This window comes from Cupressus sempervirens, chromosome 10, assembly GCF_028749045.1.
Source record: "Cupressus sempervirens isolate cs-2001-9-10 chromosome 10, ASM2874904v1, whole genome shotgun sequence".
In the NCBI taxonomy this organism is placed as follows: Eukaryota; Viridiplantae; Streptophyta; class Pinopsida; order Cupressales; family Cupressaceae; genus Cupressus; species Cupressus sempervirens.
In genome coordinates, this window is record NC_143127.1 from 380,022,911 (window position 1) to 380,037,183 (window position 14,273).

Sequence of the window (14,273 nt, forward strand, 5' to 3'; positions counted from 1 at the left end):
CAGAAAGCAACGTAGGCAGAGAAAACACACTTGAAGGACACTACCGGTACCTTAGCAAGGAATTGCATAGAATAGAACATCATATGACAGATATTACAAACTGAAGTACCTATCAAAATAAACGATCTACTACTCACAATGCCTCAACTTTGATCGACACTCATAAACATCGCCCCAACAGCTATATTACCGGCAGAACACGGAAGGGAGAAAGATAGTGGCGCAATTGTTGAGGATCCAATGCTGCTAGCCCTCTCATCTGGATGACATCCAACAGTCGTCGAGATGGGAATTTTGGGAACTGTCCTGACAGATACAATTGTGGACGGCAGGTCAGGCGTGAATGTCTTACCGGAAGACACCTGGAAGAGGTTGGGACAGTCGATGCTGTGGCCACCTACGTTCCAATTATTAATGGCGGACCAGCACGGGATCAAACTGTTGGGAGTCCTGATGGCACAACCAGTCACTATCGGAACACAACCATTCCTGCTCGACTTTGTCATCATCTCGCTAAAGAGGAGAGGATACGATGCCATTTTGGGCTAAGGATGGCTCATACAAGCAAAGGTTAAGCATGATTGGAAGAAGAATACCCTATCAATGGAGCGTGGAGGTACAAGATTCATAATTGACCTGCACACACAAATGGTAGGTGAGGAGGCAGCGTCGTCGGATTTTGAAGCCGAAGGTAGAGAGGATGATGAGGGGAAGAAGAGAATGGAACCTGATGAAGAGGGAGTATTGAGACTAGAAGGAGGGTCCAATGAGGACGACCTAGACTCATTGAATGGCCTTTTCCACCGGTAGATGGAGGATTATGAGCTCTTTCCGAGCTATAATATGTTAAGGGTCGACGAAGGTGAGAAAGAAGAGGGAAATGAATGTCCGAAGGAATACAGAGAAGTGGAAGAAGGAAAGAAGGTTACAGCTGAAGCTGAAGGGAAGAACATACATTACGAACCCAGAAAAAGGAAAGATTCCACCATACGACTGCGAAGAAAGAAAATGTTAGGGTGAACCATGGATATAGTAGAAAGGTGCTGACAGCGAGGAAAACACATCATACGGTTTGCATAGGAAACAAAGAGGAAGGGTTTAATAAAAGCTTCAGTGGTACAGAGTGAAGGTTCTAAAATCAAGAATATAGTTATTGACAAGCAAGGAGTGCTAGTCGACGGAAGTCATGGTACCGAGTGTTGGGAACAAACTAGGCGATATGGAAAACCTGAGGGAGAGATCGTGTAACTTAAATAAACTTGATGAGCGACGATTGCAGGCAGAATGGGCCATGGAAGTAATACAAAACATGCACAAAGCATGCTATGATAAACACCTCAAATTGAACATGTTCCAACCAAGACAGCTAGTGTTGAAATATGGCAAACGGAATGAAATCAAACCGAGAAAGTTTAAAGTGAAATGTGTCGGGTCATACTAGATCCAGGAAGTGACTAATAACGGAGCAATAAAGTTGTGGACGTTAGACGGACAAGAAATCCCAGAGGCAGTCAATGGTTCGAAGCTAAAAATGTACCATGCCCGAACGACTCCCTTGTCATCACAGGATGATGGAGCTCAGAAGGAGAACTGATTTTATAAAATTTATCAAAAAAAAAAAAAAAACGGGAAAAAAATTGAAAAAGTGAAAAAAAAAGAGAAAAAATAGAAAAAAAATTTGAAAGAGTGAAAAAAAGAAAGAGAAAGGGTGAAAAAGAGTCACCATACGGTGACTTAAGTAGGCTAGAAGGCATTGTATGACCTTTTTAGAAACTCATGCCCATACAGATTTTAACGTAGGAATCTCCAAAAACATCGTACGAAAGGATATCGCATACGTCAAGCAAAGTGTGGAGGTAACTTGGAAATCGTACGGCTAAGGGTACGAAGGCACTCCAGGTATTATGCAAGGGGACCGTATGGCCTTTTCAAAGATCTCCATACCATATGGATTTTGAAGATTAACTTCTCTACTTGAATCATATGGAATGTTTGAAGGTTGACTTCTTTGATTGGAACTGTACAGATTGTGGAGGCTGGTCTTTTAATTGGCACCATATGGCCCCTTCTTTAGACATCTTACGGCCCCTGTATATTCAAACACCATACGGATTTTTATGTCATTCAAACATAGGAGCTAGGTAATCATTGTACGGTCAAGTTTCATGGTTTGTGGATGCTGTACGGCTTGATTCAGGAGAATTAGGAAAATATCCAAGGCCTTTCATACAATATTCGTACGCTCAAGAAGAATGGAAGTTTGATTGTTCAAAATTGCAGAAGATCACCGTGCGGCTACAACCCTTTATGTGCAACAAAGATTGTATTCTTTCATCGTACGGACTTTTAGAAGAAATTATTCGATTTTGGCTGAGGGTTTTGCAGGCATCTTCCGTTGTTTACCGCATAGGTTAATTAAGAAATGCACACAGATAATGAACACGAACAACAGTACTTCGTTATTCGCAGAAGCCAACAAATTACATAATTGGTGATAAGATGCTTTACAATGACCCCAGAGGTTGTATAGATACTTTCTGCCGAACCTTCTAGAAGGGTCCGTCGGCTACAAAACAATCCTAATGTACTCGTCAGCTACAAAATCTTTACCGATGACAACACCCTGTCAGCTACAATTTCTACCGACGACATCATCCCCCCCAAAAAGAAAAAAGTCGTCTCTGGACGACAATTACAAAATACAATTACAATATATCCAAGATAGATTAACAAAACAGAATACACTAATTGGTCTCTAAAATGTGTTGCATTTGCAGCCTCTGGGAACACAATACTATTCCTTAATCAAATTGACCTTGATAGCCACTCGTGCCGCTTTCTTTGCTTCCAACTTCTGGGTACCTTGAGCCAAGCATCGTTGAACTGCCTTCAATTGGATGATCAACTCCTCCCGAGCTCTCTGTGCATCCACCAAGACAGCCTCACGTTCAACACCCACTCCAAGTGCCTCCGGTACACAGACACTCCATGCTTGCAACAGTTTTAGGTCACATCAACTGGTCACACTTTCCACGACTAATAGCCGCAACGACTGGGGGTCTAGGGGGCAACGCCCCCAGCGGGGTTGAGGGGTAGCGCCCCTCACCGCCAAGACCAAATTAGCACTCCGAAACCCACACAAAACACTATTTTTGTGATTTTTTTCGATCCCATACTCTTTCTGGCAACTGCTTGCATTTTCCACCTGTTTATGTCTTTCCCTTCCCCTTGGCATCATGCATTACTCATTCTGAACTGTTTCAATGTGTCATTTTTTTTTTTTCAAAGGATCTCACTCTTTGCAATTCAGTCGCATGACTTGTTACAGGGCATCAAGATATGGAGATTTCTAACAATCATATTCACCGTCCCTCTGCAATCCACAACAAATTCCTCCAGATGAATATGTGCCGCGGAAGAAGAAGACTTCAATATCCTGTGTGGGAAACCGTTTGCGGAAGAGAAGAGTCATGCCGCGGGGAAAACAAAAGAGATTTGCTGGACGTAGGACCTTTAGTTTTCCTGTCTCCAAACTGTCAATGTGCAAGGGCCAATGCAACCGCAGAGGGATAACACTACGCCAACACAGGAGCTTTACCTCTGAACCTATCTGCAATAAGCGATTCCTTGATAGCAAAGAACAATGCTGCTGATATTTTTATTTGGTGCCTTCTTTCATAGCTTAGTCCAATGGAAAAAACTGAAGTTTCTAAGATCAAGGCATCAATGTGCTATGAAGAATGAAGCTGCGGAAAGATATTAATAGACACAAGACTGCTTGCGGGAGGTTAGAGAAGACGTGCGGGCGATGAACAAGCTCCACGGCACACGAACACACGCGGAAAGCAAAAGAAGTCTACGAAACACAGTCGAGGGAGATAATAAAGTTCGTGGGGACACCAAACGTCGTGGGAAACAAAGGTAAAGTCCGCCTGTGGGAAACAAAGGCGCCTGCGGAGGCTAAGGTAGCCTGCGGGGAAGTTGTTCGTGGAGGAGAGAAGAATGCCACTGTGGGGAAGAGTTTACACCGTGAAAAAAACTTGTATACACAATACCATCCATTCATAGGAGAACAAAAGGCATCAACACAGGCAAAGTCGCCAACAACTACTTGTCCATGGGAAAATAAAGAGACACCAGTGGAAGCAAAAGAAAAAAGTCTGCGGGAAGGAAGACAGCAGGGGAACAAAGGCATCTGCGGAAGATAACCCGACAGAGAATGTAGACATCCGCGGAGGGACTAGTGATTTCCGTGCGAAATAAGGCATCTATAGGAGGATACATAGTTTGCGGAAGAGGAGATAAATTCGCAGAAAGAACTTGCTCCGCAGGAAAAGACTCTCCACGGTCTTGTCCGTGGAAAGATGCTGCGGGCCCATCTATGGGAAGCTTCAGTCTAGGGGGTGGGTGCCTGCAGAACATCCCCACTCTTTTTTTTTCCCAAATAAAAAAATACAACTCAATTTTCCCTCCACACTACCATTCCACGACGATGAGTGAGTCGAAAGATACATAACGACGCCACCCGATGAACTAAGGAGCCATCCCCTGATAGAGAAGTGTACAAGAAATAAAGGAAACTGTGGAAGAACGAACACCACTAGGGGTGGAAGAAGATGCCACTGAGGAAGAATGAAGACAACCCGCAATCACAATGCACCTTGCAGAAGAATCTGCAGAAGACAGGAAAAAGCCGCACTACGCCGTGGTTGAAAAAGTGAAGCCGCCAATGAACAAGATGAGCCTGCGAACACCAAGATGCAATTTGCGGAGAATAGAAAGCCATCCGCACAACAAAAGTCCGCGCGAGATAAAGACAGGCCAAGGGGAACAACCCGCGAAAAAGGTGTCTTGGAATAGTCCGTGGGACCCTTGTCCGGCAGACTCCAATCACTGTTTGATCATCCTCTGGTTTCTTCTCTACTTTTCCATCAACCTTCGTTGTCTTCAGCTGTCCTTCTCCCTATGTGATTTTCTTTACTTCTCGCTCTTCCTCTATGATTTTCTTCGTATGTCCTTCCACTGTGGTTTTCTTCTTTACTTCCGGTGTTATTTTCTTCCCTTCTCTATCTTCCTCTGTGATTTTCTTCACTTCTCCTCCTTTTACTTTGTTCGCTTGTTTTCTTTTCTTACTCTTCTTACGCTTGCCCTCGCTTTCTTCATTCTCAATTTTTTTCTTCACCATTTCATTGATCTCCATTTTCTCCGAGAGCTCTTGCTTTGTCACTGTTTTCACAGTAACCTCAATCTCCTTCTCTGATTCATTTTACTGCAGCTCCACTTTTTTCGAAGTTGACTCATCGGCCTCATCTCCCAAATTCATGGTTTGTAGTGTGGCTTAGTTGTATTTGATGGGCTCCCCCTTAGTGAATGCATGGGCGGGTGTAACATCCAACGGTGTATCCCCCTCGTTTACCTTAGTGAACTCCTTTGGAAATTCATCTCCCCTCGGACCTTCCTCCATTGTTAGTACATTGCAGCTCTGGAATAGTTCGTAGTCCTCTATTTGCCAGTGGTAAAGACCGTTGACCGAATCCAGCTCGTCATCTGTAGATCCTCCCTCCAACCGCAGGACTCCCTCCTGATTCGGTTCCATACGCTGTTTGTCTTCATCCTCCTCTTCGGAATTTGATGACAGGGCTTCTTCCCCGACCATTTGGGTGTGCAAATCGATGAGAAATCGCCGGCCTTTACTTTCGAGTGACAAGGTGTTCTTGTTCCAGTCGTGTCTGACTTTGGCTTGAATAAGCCATCCACGGCCCAGGATGGCGTCCTATCCTCTTCTCTTCAACGGAATCACAATGAAGTCCAATAGGAACGGCTGTGTGCCGATGGTCACTGGCTAAGCCATCAGGACACCCAGGGGTTTATTGCTGTGTTGATCCGCTGTCAGCAACTGAAATTTAGGGGGCCACAATGTTGACTGTCCAAGCTTCTTCCAAGTCTCCTTGGGTAAGACATTTATGCCGAACCCTCCATCAACTATTGTGTCCGTGAGAACATGTCCGAGGATCACCATCTCAACGATCGCGGGATGTCGTCCAGATGTGAGGGCCAGCAACATTTGGTCTTCTCCGCCTGCAGCAATTTCCTTTTCCTTCCCTTGACTTGGTTCTCTCGGTAACTTAGGAATTGGCGTAATATTTGTGAGATCAGATCAAAGCTGAGGCATCGTGAGAAGCAAATCATTTATCTTGACTGGTACCTCTGTCTGCAAAATTTTCCGTACTATGTTTTGTTCCACGGAATTCCTCGCCGAAGTGTTGGTGGTGTCCTTCAACTAAGATGTTTCCGCCTGCGATGCTTTTTCAATCTTCGCTCGTGCTTTCGCAAATTTCCTCTTTTCTTCGGTGGGGTTCGGGTATTCTTTTGCTTGCTTCCACGTAATTGCCAGAACCTCTTCCTCATTCGTCTCAACAGTGATCAAGTTTACTCCGGATTTTGGACACTTGGAATCTTCGTGATCGCCGGGTCCGCACCATCTGCATAATAGTTTGGGTGTATTTGCGGTTGTACAATCTTGCGCAAAATGACCCCACAAATTACATGTTCGGTGTTGTATGATCGGCCGTCCGTTCGCATCATACTGGATTCGGCTTCTACTAGTATTGTTAGTGTTATTGTTTGTATTGTTATTGTTATTCTGCTTGCGTCTATTATTCCTGTATCCTCCCGATGTAGCACCAACAATATTGATATTTCCGCTACTACCTGACGGGGATGCCTCATATGTAAGAAGTATCTGCGGAGATCCTCTGGTCTTCATGTTAAAGGGACATTCCTTTGTCGAATGGCCTATGATCTGACAAATATCACAGAATTGGTTCTTTGGACAGGATCCTTTAGTATGACCATCGGTCTTACATTCCATGCACCACAACTCATTGCCCTTTGTCTCCTTCTGCATATTTTAAAACTCTAGCATGTGGATCATGTCCTTCTGTAGGGCGCAGACCTTCTTGCTGCTGCCTTCATAGTCGCTGCTATCTTCTTCGAAAGTCGCTGCTATCTTCTTCGAAAGGCTCGTCGTTATCTGAATCAGATGAGCTGGTCTTCTTCTTCTTTTTTGTCTTCTACTCACTTTCGAGGTTCAATGCTCTGTTATAAGCTTCCGTGTATGATGATGGCGTCACAATTTTCATTTTCTTCCGCAAGTTTGGGTGTAGACCTTCCACGAACCATCTTTTCTGAAGTTTTTCTGTCGGCTTATTTTCCATTTTGTTTATCAAGTCTTTTAATTTCCTGGCGTAGACACGGCCAGTTTCATTCTTCCCCTGCTTAGTATTGAAGATCTTTGCTACAATTTCATTATCATTGTGCAATAGTTGAAATTCGGCAAGAAACTCCTTTTTAATGTTATTCCAACTGTCTAGCTTCTGTGGATCTGTACTAGTAAACCAGTCAATTGCCACAACCCGTAGGGTGGCCAGAAATTGCCTCATCCAGTCATCTTCAGCAGTTATGCCATTTGCCCTTCAGATCGTTTCACATGTTTGCAGTGTCGAATGGGATCGGTCGTACCATCGCCATCGAACTTCGGCAGCTTTTCTTTTGGTCCCGCCATCACAATTGGTTTTTGTAAACAGGCGCTGTTCACTCCCACACTGTTGCTTTGCACTCCCACACCGACGATCTGCAATCCCACACCGGCGGACTGTTCTCCCACACCGGCGGTCTGCACTCCCACACCGGCGGTCTGTTCTCCCACACCGGCGGACTGTTCTCCCACACTGGCGGTCTGCAATCCCACACTGGCGGAGTGTTCTCCCACACTAGTGGACTATACTTCCACACCGACGGCTTTCTCTCCCATATCGGTGGTTTCAATAGTTGCGAAGCTTGGTGAAGAAGGATCTTATAAGTGTATCTCGGACGAAGAGGTCACTCCACGCTCGTGCTCCCTCTGTACTCCGAGTCATGCGAGTCGATGGTCTTCCATTTGGATTTTCTTCCCTTGGCTGTAATGGGCACCCCTGGATGTCCCAAAAAACTAAACCAATTTGCTGAAAGGAATTTTGTCAAACAGTTTGCATTCAACCTCTTATTTCTCCGTTTAATGTTTTAAACCCCTTATAACTCCGAAAATCAAACATTTATTTGTTTTTTGTGTTTTGTGCATGGAATTGGTATCATACAACATAAACAAGAAAGAAACTACAATAATATGCAAAGTGGAAATGAACAGCTGCTAATAAAATGTTATTTTCAGAATTCATAAAACCAAATACATGGCAGATTTATCAACTCACTAATTACTTCAGCAGTATTGACATAATACTCCAGCCCATGCTTTCGAACTTGCTGCTACAGTGCTTTGTCCTTCAATCAATGCACTACCTTCGTAATATCATTCCCTCAAAGCGGCATAAGCGTCGAAAAAGTAGTGAAGAAGATATGAGCAAAATACCAAATCTGCCTATAGCTGGAAATGCAACTAAATTGTCTGATAATGAAGCCAATAACAAAGAATTCCAAAGCCCAAACCCCAAGGGAATGACATTTAGAATGTTACAAGAGAGGATAGACGTCCTCAAATGCCAAGAACGGAGCTGCAACTCATACACCAATTTCTTCTCATATTCAACCTGGCTAATGAAGCCACAAATGCTTCCTTTTATTCTATTTCCAAGGGTCCGCTCAACTCATATGGGCAATGTGGGATAAAAGATGTGTAGTATATAAAACATATATTAAAATACCCCTTAGGTCTCCCTTGAGTACACATCCGCATAAAATAAATATTAAAGTAACACTTTAATATTTTACAATTAAATTAGATGTTACTTTAATAAAACTTCAGGCATTAAAATGTATTAGCAATCAGACTCTGAATAATGCGAGTGATAGCTCATCGGAAAGCTCTCACCGAGGAGTATCAAATCCAATGACCAAAATTGACCTGCACTGTGTCCTGCCGACTTACTAAAAATAGTAAGTATGCCTGAAACTGAGTAAATCAACTTCGTTTTGGCCCAAACTGGAAATGACTAGGCCAAAACACTCCAGGATCTTATTAAACCCTTCGTTAGCCCTCGGGACCATGTAGAACAAGGCTAACGCACACACACTTGGTCAACTGCTAAAATGGGGACATTACATCGGCGAACACAAATTCAAAAACTCCTCCCGTGTTGCTTCCACCAATTCCACCCGCTGCCGAGTTTCCTCCAACAATTCTTCTGTGCTCCGGTTTCCGTCGGCAATCTTTTGGAATCTCCTTCGGTGTTCGACTTGCTGTGCCAGAATTAAATTTTCTTGCGCAGTACGGATTCCATCTTTTCCCTTGACCTTATTGCGATCCTTGTTAAGCTGATTTGGCATTAATCTTCATTCCTCCCACCTTCCAGGTTCATAGGGAAACGACGCCAAATGTTTACCGCATAGATTAATTAAGAAATGCACATAGATAATGAACACGAACAACAGTGCTCCGTTATTCGCATAAGCCAACAGATTACATAACTGGTGATAAGATGCTTTACAATGACCCCAGAGGGTGTATAAATACTTTCCACCAAACCTTCCAGAAGGGTCCGTCGGCTACAAAACAATCCTAATCTACCCATCGGCTACAAAATCTTTACCGACGACAACACCCTGTCAGCTACAGTTTCTACCGAAGACATCCGTTTGGTCAAAGAAGAGAAGGTAGAAGGAAGCAGTCAGAAGAGCAAAAAAAAAAAAAAAAACGACAACAAATCAAAAGTGTTCAGAATGAATAATGCGTGATGCCAAAGGAAAGGGAAAACATAAGTAGTTGCTTTGATTTGTCTTTGATGATGTAGAAAAATATGCACAATAGTAGGATCCTTTGTAATATTCATTACCACAAGAAGTATTTGTAGGCTGCGAATTGAGCTTTTTTCAGTATTATCATTGTGAGTGATGCCTACATTATTTCCCGTGATCATTGGTTGTATTTGGTGCTACCAGTGGAACTTCGAAGTTAGTCATTTCAAACCTTCCAATCTTTACAAACGTTGTACATTGTCTAGCACAAATGAACCATCCAATTTTAAAAAAATGTTCTTCATGTATTGTTTTTCATTGATCTTGGTAGTTGTTGGCTATTTTCGCCCCCATTCAGCTCGACATTGATAACCGATCCGAGAGATCTTCAACGGGCTGGATTCTTTGCAGTGGGTCATCATGCTAAGGTTGGCGGCTAACATTTCATGTTAGCTCGGTCCCTTCTGTGATCAAGTTGACTCGGTTTTTCTTTTGCCGAGTTGCAGTTTGTTCTTCTGACCGAGTTAGCTTGGTTTGCTCTTGGTCAGGCTAACTGGCTATGAGATCTGACGACTCTTGTGTTTTCGTGAGCTATCTGCCCATCTTCGTGAAAGCGCGAGATGCTGCCACACGTCACCATTCCGACATTTCTTCATGTTGCAGAGTCTCCGCAAGGCTCCAAAGTCTAGAATTGTGCCACGTGGCAGAGGGTCCCATCTCCAGTGCTTGTCTTTAACACAACATGCATTGTGCAGATTGATGACAGAGATTCAACGAAAGATTATAGGATCACTATTTGTTCTGTCAAATGGCAAGGCACAAGATGTCGCGTGTCGCCATTCCAACGTTTCCTCATGCTGCCTTGTTCCTTCAATGCTCCGAAGCTCAGAATCGTGTCACGCTGCCACACTTCGCCATTTCGACATTTCTTTACTCCGCGGAATCTCCATGAGGCTCCGAGGCTTGGAATTGCACGACAGCTGTTGGATTTGGCTCATCTTGGAGTCTTCTCACAACATCTTAGCCGTCTGCTGGAAATAAAGCTCATCTCGATTGACGGCTGTGTTATAATCCTGCATTGAGGGAGATTCTCTTACATCTCAGTTCTCCATCTCGAGGGGAAGATCTGCATCGATGGTGGCAACTTAATCTTTCGTTTGGGGAGATTCGTGTCTCATCTTGGCCATTCATTTCAATAGGAGATCTATCTCGACGGCCAACATTTGTTTTCAGGGAAATCAGATTCCCCCTTGTGGTCAATCCTGCATATTGCGGGCAGAGAACACGTCCCATTATCCTTCCACGCGGTTTTCTTTGTCCATGGCACGCCATCAGGGCCAGTTCTTCAATGCGCCACAGCTTCTTGGGCCTTGTTTCCATGGCGCCAATGCACTCCATGCCTCTTTAATGCATGAAATGATCAAATCTTTGGTGATTGGATCTGATTTATGGCTAGGTGCATTGATTTGGGTTTCTTCCTGTCACTTTATGGGCAGATGACACTTCATGATCATATTTCATTTTGATTCTTAGTTATTGCTTTCTTTTGCAGCTCAACTCCATCTTGGTTGGGGTTTGAACTTCAAGTTAGATTAGAGTTATGCTTGAACTCTTTTAAAGGTAGTTGTAAATATGTTTTCAGGGTTCTTCTCTGTTTGTATTTTGCAGTAGCATTATGCTCTGCAATTTTTGCTTCCATTAATGAAATCTTTGTTTCTTACCTATCTTGCCATTCATTAATTGTGCATGTTTATTGCCTTGTAGTGAGTGTTTCTTTTCTGTTTTTCTTGATTCATATGTTGTGTTAAGTTTTCTTGCAATTGCTTCATAGTAAAATATCTTTCCTTTCAACACTTCAATCAGCTCCAAACTTGCATGTGGTCTCTTGGGAAGTAGAATAGAGTTAAGATTAGTGTATTTTTGATTTTCATTAATGTTTTGTGCAGTCATAGGCAAAGATTGTAACCACAATTCTATCTTGGTGCATCACCCGCTTTCCCTTTTAGCATTTTACTTTCTGTTTCTCTCACTTTTCCTCTAAAGCAGTAGTTTAGGTGCACTCTGATAGTGAGGAAGCCGACCTTCTTTGGAGATTCAGCTTCGAAGCGCAAGTCCCATGCTTGGAGGTTGTTTCCATGTTACACAAGGTTAAGCAAGGGTATAGACTTTTGTGTCAACAATTTTTGGCACGCCCGGTGGGACAAAGAAGATTTTGGTTTCATAGGTCCGCTAGTTAGCCACTTTGAAGGTCAATTCATTGAGAAATTGGGTGTTTTTATTGATGCCATCGGCCTTTGGAGGCAGTCATTCAATACCATGGCGACTGTATGCATCTATTGGTTTCAATAGACTAAGTGCTGGTATTTTTTTGATTTTCTATGTTTCCTTAGGATTTCTATGAAGGTGCTTGTCTAAATGCTTTATCATGGATCCCTTTCATAGAATGCCTCCCACTTTCCCCAATATCATGAAAAGGCCATTCCTCATCTCTCCCATCCCCTATCTCAGCCACAGCCTGGTTATGACCAGCCTGACTACCTAGATCACTAGAAGGCTGATTTCACTCCAACACATCATGTCATCTATGGCTATGAATATGTGAAAATTTCCCCCTCCAAGTTCATCACAGTTAAAGAGTTCTAGGAGCAACAAGAGAAGAGGATCGAGTCAGACCTTAGTTCAAAGAGTTTTGATCTTCAGGAGCATTTAGATAGTTTGGGATCCGGGTTTGTTGAACTTTCCAAGATTTTTAACTATGTTGAGAATCCATACCCAAATACAGACTGCGGGGATTTTTCTTTTGTTATGCTCCTTATGACTTCTTGGATTTAGGAGTTGTAGGATGACAAGGAGATGTGGGAGAATGATCCTTATGTTTGCGGCATGATGTCTGATGCATTTGACATTTTCAATGAAGCTCACCAAGCCCTTCAAAAGGTGCAACAGGAGGACGAACTAAAATAGAAGAAAATTGAGGAGGAAAGGTTCAAGCTTGCCCAAATGCAGAGAGCTGAAGTGCAAGAGCCTCCAAGGAGGAAGTTTGCTAGCTTCAGACAAAGCAGCCCTCCCTAGAGTTCTACTTCAAGCTTCCCTGAATCTCTGCCTACACCTTAGACGCCTCAACGAGTTAATGATGGTGAGCCCCAAAATGAATACCTGTCCCTTCTTTACGGTTCATGAAGAAGTGGATGTCTTTGCCCACATCAGAGACGACAATGGAGCAGCCACCAATTGAAAAAATGTGCTACAGAAGGAGGTTCAAGGAAAAGAGCTTCCCAAAGAAATCCTTGTCTTTGGGGAGAAACACATTAATGTGCTTGAGGCTGCTCCTTAGCTTGCATGCAATGTTACAATAGAGAAGATAATCCAGGAAGAGGAATTTCTTTCTTCTTCAAGCCATCATAAGGACTGTTGTGACGTGGGGACATCACAGTTGATGGGGGAGATTGATTTCTATGAGCTTGAGGTCTCATGTCTATCTAACAAGTCATCTTCCCCATATGAGGAACATTTGTTGCAGCAAACTATCCTTTATAATATGGAAGATGGAAAGGAGGATCCCAAGGATATCTTTATCCTTGAGGAGGACCATGCTGATATGCATGAGATTGCCCCTCAACCTATGCATATTGTTACAGCTATAGTGGAGGAGATTGATGATGAGGATGACCTTTTGGATGAGTTTGATGCTATCTGCTCTTCCATAGAGCTTGATTCATCATCTCCTATATATGAAGAGCATGTTTTTAAGAAGCAACAAGAGGAGAGTGCATTACTAGCCGTACCATCAGAGCTAACCCTTGTTGGCCATGAGGATTTGAGTGTTGTGGAGCACAACAACATGGTCAAGGATATTTCCTTGGACCAAGCACCATCAAGAGGATGCCCCATAAGGCATCTAGCTCCGCAACAGTGCATGTTGCCCCTAGTCATGCTCATTGTAGAGCATGACGGTGAAAACCAAAAGAAGGAGCAAGTCTGTCTTGCTCAAGATCAAGGCGTCCTAGTCTTGGAAAGCTTCATTGTTTTCAGCATTGGGAAGAAGGTACTATATGCAATAATATGGTTGTCATACTTACTGGTCTGTCTAGCTGCTGATGTGCATGGGATAAGAAATCAGCTTTTGAGGAAGGGCAGTTACTTCATCAAGCCAGTAAATGGCTTTGTTTGATTTTTTGTAATTGTAAATACTTGTACATAGTAGAGTAGGTGTTTTTTTGCTTTCCAAGAAGTGCACAAGCATAGCTATTCCTTCCTAGATATAGCAATTTTTGTAATTTTGCCAGTTGTAGAGGCAAATTTTTTGTGAAATTGCAGGTGGGATGGTGTCTTGTTCTTTTGGTGACTCTATGCCTAATCGATTGCTTAAGGCCACCGATCTATGCTTCGCAGACAAGCATCCCATTGAGTCGCCAAGAATATTGGCTATTTTTGCCACCATTAAGTTCATCATTGATAACCAATTCGAGATATCTTCAGCGGGCTAGATTCTTTGCAGTGGGTCATCACGCTATGGTTGGTGGCTAATATTTCATGTTAGCTCG

The 14,273-nt window shown here is 43.2% G+C and overlaps 1 protein-coding gene across 3 annotated transcripts in view; it reads left to right on the plus strand.

The window, feature by feature from the left end:
* Positions 1-14,273, plus strand: part of ECHID (enoyl-CoA hydratase/isomerase D) — a 291,880-nt gene that overhangs the window by 154,057 nt on the left and 123,550 nt on the right. The window lies entirely within an intron of this gene.